Source organism: Eurosta solidaginis, chromosome 4, assembly GCF_040869045.1.
Source record: "Eurosta solidaginis isolate ZX-2024a chromosome 4, ASM4086904v1, whole genome shotgun sequence".
Lineage (NCBI taxonomy): Eukaryota > Metazoa > Arthropoda > Insecta > Diptera > Tephritidae > Eurosta > Eurosta solidaginis.
In genome coordinates, this window is record NC_090322.1 from 21,122,646 (window position 1) to 21,131,128 (window position 8,483).

Sequence of the window (8,483 nt, forward strand, 5' to 3'; positions counted from 1 at the left end):
AATAGAAATAAAAGGAGTATCTCCTTTTTCTAAACCTCGTCGTCTAGATCTTATAAAATTAAAAATAGCAAAAACTGAATTTGAATTTTTAGTCAAAACTGGTATATGTAGACCTTCTAACTCTCACATCGCTTCTCCACTCCATCTGGTCCCTAAGAAAGATCCAAATGACTGGAGACCTTGTGGAGATTACAGACGACTTAATTTTATAACAATACCAGATAGGTATCCCTTACCTCATATTCATGACCTTAACATAGATTTAAAAAATAAAAAGATATTTTCAAAAATTGACCTCATTCGTGCATATCACCAAATACCAATGGCAGAAGAAGATATTCACAAAACAGCTATAACAACTCCATTCGTAACGTTTGAATTCGTACGAATGCCATTTGGATTACAGTGCTCAACCATTTGCTCAAACATTTCAACGTTTCATAAACGAAGTATTTTCAGGTTTAGATTTTGTTTTTGTCTATATTGACGACATATTAGTAGCTAGTAACAATGAGGAAGAACATATAGAATATTTAAAAAAAGTTTTTAAAAGACTTGAGAAATATAATTTAAATATTAAACCTACAAAATGTATTTTCGGAGTTAAAAAATTGGACTTTCTAAGTTATGAAATTTCTAGTGAAGGAATCAGGCCTTCTTTTGAACAAGTTGAAATAATTTCTAATTTTGAAAAACCTCTCTCAATTAATAAATTACAAAAATTTTTAGGTATGGTGAATTATTACCATAGATACATTAAAATGTTAGCAAAAGAACTTAGTCCACTACATGAAATGTTAAATTTTGCTATCAAAAATAAACTTAAAGAATTAAATTGGACAGAAAAAACTACTTCAGCTTTTGAAAATGGTAAGAAACTTTTTACACAAAAACACTACTCACTCACTTTGATAAAAATGGTCAACTATCACTTGCTGTAGATGCATCAAATGTTGCAATTGGAGCAGTTCTACAACAAATAAGTAATAACTCTTTAGAACCACTTGCATATTTTTCAAGAAAATTAACTCAAACTGATATTAATTACTCTACTTTTGATAGAGAACTTCTAGCAATATACAACTCTATTAAACACTTTAGACATTATCTTGAAGGAAGAACATTTACTATATACACTGATCATAAACCTTTCACACATGTTTTAAATTCAAAAACAGACAGATCACCTCGTCAAACCCGTCATCTTGAATACATTGCACAATTCACCAATGACATTCAATACATTTCTGGCAAAAATAATACAGTAGCTGATACTCTCTCACGGATTCCAGATATTAATACAATTTTAACAAAAGATATTAATTTTCAAACATTATATGATGAACAACAAAAAGATGAAATTCTTAAAAAATTAATTTCAGATCTTAGTTCCAAAAATAATTTAAAAGAAATTAATATTCCTCTTCTAAATCTCAATATTTGGTGTGACATTACTCAAAAACCTTTAAGACCATATGTTCCTAATTCAATGAGAAAAATTATATTTGACAAAATTCATTGTTTATCTCACCCAAGTGTTCGAACAACTAGACGTCTCATTCAATCTAAATATTTTTGGCCAGAAATGCGTAAGGAAATTAATAATTGGGCAACTAGTTGTATTAGTTGTCAAAAATGTAAAATTTCTAAATATACGAAAAGTCCTATTCAAAAAATTGATATTCCTTCAGGACGATTTGAACATATACATATGGATCTAGTTGGTCCACTACCTATATCTAAAGAAAATCGGTATATAATGACTATTATCGATAGACATACACGTTGGCCAGAAGCATATCCATTAAAAGATATTTCAGCAAAAACAGTATCAACTACATTTGTTCAAAATTATGTTCCTCGTTTCGGTATTCCACTCAAAATTACAGTAGATCAAGGTTCACAATTTACATCTAAATTATTCACTGAATTAACTGTTTTATTAGGGGCTCATAAAATTCACACTTCTCCATATCACCCACAGTCAAACGGAATGTTTGAAAGATTTCATAGAACTTTAAAAACGGAAATTACAGCTTCGGACGACTCCACACATTGGTCAGAGATTTTACCTTGGATACTTTTAGGCTTACGAACTTCTATTAAAGAAGATTTGAAATGCTCTTCCGCTGAACTTGTATATGGACAAACAATTAGACTTCCTGGTGAATTAGTTGTTTCTAATTATAATAATGAAATTGATAACACAAATGAAACTCTTATTAAACTTAGAAAAGATTTCTCAATTGTACGATCAAAAATAACTCATCATATCAAAGAAAATGATTTTATTCCCAAAAATTTAGATACTTGTGAATACGTCTTTCTTAAAGTTATTCATAAGTCTAATTTACAACCACCTTACGAGGGACCATTTAAAGTTATTTCCAAACAAAATAAAACATTCAAAATTCAACATGGTAATACTATTAAAACTGTTTCCATAGTTTTACCTAAACCCGCACATACAATTATGACTAATACACGAAACAAAAATACACTACACTCCACAAAAAAAATTTCATTTAACATTAATTAATATTTAATTTTATTGATCGTTTCACTGGAGGGGGAGTAAATGTAGGGTCTATACTAAGTTGTTTATTTTATTTATATTAATACTTTTACTTGTTTCTTACCTGTGATTTTTAAATTTTTTTAAAATAATTAAGTTACCTTTTTTAAATGAAAATTTTGGAAGTTATCAAAATAAGAAAATTATGTTAGAATATAAAATTTTGTTAAACGAATTAATATTTCAAAATAATTCAATAAAAATTTATAGAATAAATAGTTTATTAGAATTATTCTATAATTAATATATCAACATTCAAGTTGATATTTTAAAACTCTTTTATTTTGGTTTGCAATATAAAATTTATTTTTGTTTATTTTTGAGTTTAAATATTTTCCAACTAATTAGAATTTTCTTTTTTTGAAGTTATTCAAAATTTTAAGTTAACACGAAAACTCAATTAAAATTATTTTAAAAATTAAAGTAAAGAGTACAAAGTAGTTAACACTATATTTACTCCCCCTCCAAGAAAATTTGAAACAAACAAATTATTAATTAATATTAAATGTAACCTTTTTTTGTTTTTTGTTGTTTAATTTATTTGTATTTAAATTAGTGTTAATAAGTATGTTTGCTGGTTTAAGTAAATCAATTGAAATATTTTTAATAGTATTTTTGTATTGAATTGTAAATGTTTTATGTTTCTTAGAGATAACTTTAAAAGGTCCTTCATAAGGTGATTCTAAATTAGATTTACGAAGAACTTTAACAAAAACATACTCACAATTTTCTAATTGTTTAGGAACGAAAAAATTTTCTTTGTTATGATGAAAAACTTTAGAACGAACAAGCGAAAAATAATCTCTTATTTTATGAAGAGCGTCATTAGAAAAATCATGTTCTTTATTACTATTTGAAATAATTAATTCACCAGGTATTCTAAGTGTTTGGCCATAAATAAACAAGTTCAGCAGATGAACATTTTAAATCTTCTTTAATAGAAGTTCGTAAACCAAGTAGAATGAATGGTAAAATGTCAGACCAATGAACCGAGTCGTTTGATGCTATAATTGCTGCTTTTAAAGTTCGATGAAATCTCTCTATCATGCCATTTGCTTGGGGATGGTAAGGAGATGTATGAATTTTATGAGAACCTAAAAGTTTAGTTAATTCCGTAAAAAATTTTGAAGTGAATTGTGAACCTTGATTTACTGTAATATTTAATGGTATACCAAATCGTGGTATATAATTTTGAATAAAAGTTTTTAATATAGTATTTGTTGAAATATCTTTAAGTGGATAAGCTTCAGGCCAACGTGAAAATCTGTCAATAATTGTTAAAATATAACAATTTCCATTTGAAACTGGAAGAGGTCCAACAATATCCATATGAATATGTTCAAAACGGCCTGATGGTATTTGAATTTTTTGGATAGGAGATTTAGTATGTCTTGAAATTTTGGATTTTTGACAATTGATGCAAGATGAAGTCCAATCGTTAATCTCTTTACGCATGTTAGGCCAATAATATTTATTTTGAATTAATTTTCTAGTTGTTCTTATACTTGGATGACATAATGAGTGAATTTTGTCAAATATAATTCTTCTCATAGAATGTGGAACATAAGGTCGAAAAGGTTGTAGAGAAACATCACACCATATATTTAAATTAATAACTGGAATATGAATTTCTTTTAAATTATTTTTAGAATTTTGATCAGAAATGGTTTTTTGTAAAAATGTATCAGTTTGTTGTTCTTTATATAAAGTTTCTAAATTTATATCTTGAGTTGAAATTGCATTTATTTCTGGAATACGGGAAAGTGTGTCGGCAACTATGTTGTCTTTTCCACGTATATATTGAATATCATTTGTAAATTGAGCAATATATTCAAGATGACGTAGTTGACGAGGAGATCTATCTACTTTAGAATTTAGAACATGAATTAAAGGTTTATGATCAGTATAAATAGTAAAAGTTCTACCTTCAAGAAAATGTTTAAAATGTTTAATTGAATTATAAATAGCCAAAAGTTCACGATCAAATGTTGAATATTTAGTTTCTGCTGTAGTTAATTTTCTTGAAAAATAAGCTAAGGGTTCTAGTATATTATTGCTAGTTTGTTAAAGAACTGCTCCAATAGCAACATTTGATGCATCTGCTGCTAATGATAAAGTACCATTTTTGTCGAAATGTGTAAGTAAAGTATTTTTAGCAAAAAGTTTTTTAACATTTTCGAAAGCTGTTGTGGTTTCATTTGTCCAATTTAATTGTTTGAGTTTGTTTTTAATTGCATGTGTTAACATTTCATGCAGAGGACTAAGTTCTGTTGCTAACATTTTAATATATCTGTGATTGTAATTTATCATACCTAAAAATTTTTGTAATTTATTTATAGAAATGGGTTTTTCAAAATTTGTTATGATTTCAATTCTATCTAAAGATGGTTTAATACCTTCGCCTGAAATTTCGTAACTTAAAAAATTTAATTTATTTACACCGAGAGTACATTTTGAAGGTTTGATATTTAAATTATATTCTTCAAGTCTTTTGAAAACTGATTTTAAATGATTTATATGTTGATCTTCATTATCACTGGCAATAAGAATGTCATCAACGTATGTAAATACAAAATCGAAATCAGAAAATACTTCATTAATAAAGCGTTGGAAAGTTTGAGCACTGTTTCGTAAACCGAAAGGCATTCTTACGAATTCAAACATTCCAAAAGGGGTAGTTATTGCAGTTTTATGAATGTCTTCTTCTGCCATTCGAATTTGGTGGTAAGCACGCACAAGATCAATTTTGGAAAAAAAATTTTTGTTTTTTAAATCAATCGTTAAATCGTGAATATGTGGTAAAGGATACCGATCTGGTGTAGTAATAAAATTAAGTCTTCGATAGTCTCCGCAAGGTCTCCAATCATTTGGTTCTTTTTTAGGAACGAGATGAAGTGGAGATGCAATAGGAGAATTTGATGGTCTGCATATACCCGTTTTAACTAAAAATTCAAATTCAGCTTTAGCAATTTTAAGTTTGATTGGATCAAGACGTCTGGGTTTCGAAAATGGTAAAATACCTTTTGTTTCTATCCTGTGAACCGTATGGTGTTTAACTTTTTTAGTATAATCTGGTTCACAGGTAATAGATGGAAATTCATTAAGTAATTTTGAAAACTTATTTTCGACAATAGGAATTTTGAGTGAGAAAATATCAGAAAATCCAGAAGATCCAGCAACTTTAATTTTTGTAGTAGAATCCATTATTTCTTTATTTTTAATATTGACAATAATTCCGAATTTTTCTAAAAAGTTTGCTCCTAAAATTGGTGTATCAATGTTCGCAATAATGAATGGAAATTCAAAATCTCTTCTTAAACCTAAATCAATTTTAAGTTGTTTTGTACCGAAAGTTTCAATTGAAGAACTGTTTGCTGCGGTCAAAGTAAGATCCGAATTTCTTTTATAAATTTTAAATTTAGAAAAAGGAATAACTGATACAACTGCGCCGGTATCGATAAGAAAATTTATCAAATATGAATAGGCGACGAGTAGGTTTAATAATAGTTCCATTATCCGTCACCGTCATAATGGATCGTTTCAGTTTAAATTTTGTTCGCAATTTGAATTATGATTTTGATTAAAATTGCATGGGGGTATACATTTAAGAGCGTTATTCTTAAATTTTTTGTGATACCAACAAATAGTTGTTTGTGAATTAAATTTACGATTGTTTGAAAAATTTCTTGATCTTGAAAAATTTCGAGATTTAGATCTATTTCTATCTTTAGATCTTGAACGGATTTGTAATTGATTAATATCATTAGAAATTTTATTTAAATTTTGATAAATAGCCGTAGTTAATTCAGTTAAATTTTTAACGCATTGTTCTAAAATATTATTATTTATACTTGAGACTACAGGAGATTTGGAAGAATGAGGTTTATTGATTAAATCAAAAAGTTTGTCAGCTATAATAATAATTTCATCTCTGTTTTGATTATTATTGGAAGTCAAATGAATTTGTATTTCTTGTGGTAATTTACGAATCCACAATTTAAAGAGTAATTCTTGGCTAACTATGGAGTCAGAACCTATAAGTGATTTCCTAAATCTGAATAATTCAGATGGTGAACGATCACCAAGTTCAGTTTTTGAATATAATTGTTCTAATCGTTTTTCTTCGCTAAGAGAAAATCTTTCACATAGAATTTTTTTGATTGTATCATATTTATTAAAAAGAGGAGGAGGGTTAATAACATCTAAAATTTTAGATATAGTATCTCGTTGTAGAGTAATTAGAACATTTTGAAATTTTAAATTATCATCATTGATATTGTTAATTTCAAATTGTCCTTCAACAAGCAAAAACCAGGCATCAGGACAATCTTGCCAAAATTGTGGTAATTTAATAGATTTAGTAGAAGGAAAATTTGTAAAGTTATCTTGTGTTGAAGTATTTTGTGTTGTATTAGAGATGTTGTTTTGTGTTGTATTAATGTTAGAATTTTGAGTTGTATTGTGAATCATGATGTTATTTGTATGGTTGATATTTCGATTTTCTGAAAAAAATATTACGAGTTCGTATTGGTGAACGTAGAACCATATGAAAAGAAATTTAAATGAAAAATTTGTTAAATAAGAAAATATTTAAGAATTTTTTGGAAAGGGAGTTAACAATTTAAATACAATATTTAATTTTATATAAAAAACAAGTAAATTTAAATAACTTATATTAAAATTTTTAAGATATAAAAATAATCTTAAAATAAATTTGAAATTTTAATTTAATATTAAAATAAAAATTGTATTTAGAAAAAGTTAAAATTATTTAAAATTTATATTTACGATTTATTACTATGGAAGAGTTGATTGATAAATTTAAATATGCAATGGCTTTAAAATATAATGATGCTCTTATTTGTGTAGAGGACGTACAAGATCATGAATGGTTCCAATAAACGGTACACTATATGACGATGTTGCTTGTTGAATGTTAAAATACTTGGATATACGAATGAAATGTGGGGAGAGGTTAGTGACACTATTTTGTAGATGAACCTTCCTGAGTAATGCTGGATCAATTTTCCACAGCTGTGGTAGTATTTGAAACAGTGGCAGTATTGTTTTGATCTGGCATTTATTTTTAAAAATGAGTTTTAGCGTATTTACACTTCTCGTTTTAAGTGTTTTATATTGCGTAACTTAAAGATATGTTGCAATGTGTTGCGAAAAATCACTCAAAAATTTAATTTTTTTAATTATTTCACAATTTTTTTTGTTGCATTTTTAACTATTTTATTATTTCTATCAAAGTTTTAACAATTAATTAAGTTATTTTTGTTTAGTTCCAGCGGCTGTTGTTTTAACAAAATTAGGTGTACTGTTAAACACTCTGCGACAATGGTACATCCTTTATTGGTTGTCTTCTAATGTTTTATCACAATTAATTTAACAGGTTTTTTAAACTTTTGTTATGAGCTTTCGTATATATATATATATAATTAAGCGCGAAAGTTCGGTTTAATTATTCATTTCGCTCATGTATTAAATGTTCTAGTTCACAAACTACACTGGTTTGTCTTCATTTTTCTTCATATATTTTTAAATTCTGTTTAGCAATTCATAATGACTTGAACCAAATATGTCTTTTATATTTTAGTTTTGCATTTAATATTGACAAGGCGACTGTTGAAGATATATTGAAACTTCTTATTAGCTTCTTTTAGAAGCTACTTTCAGTTAGATGGGAAAAATTGGTTGCGCGGAAGAATTACACCAGTTTTGTCAAAAAAGATAAAATATATTGTTCATGAAATTATTGCTATTTAATTGGTTCGGTTGAGGATCGCCAATATATCAACATTCAAGTTGATATTTTAAAAAACTCTTTTATTTTGGTTTGCAATATAAAATTTATTTTTGTTTATTTTTGAGTTTAAATATTTTCCAACTAATTAGAATTTTC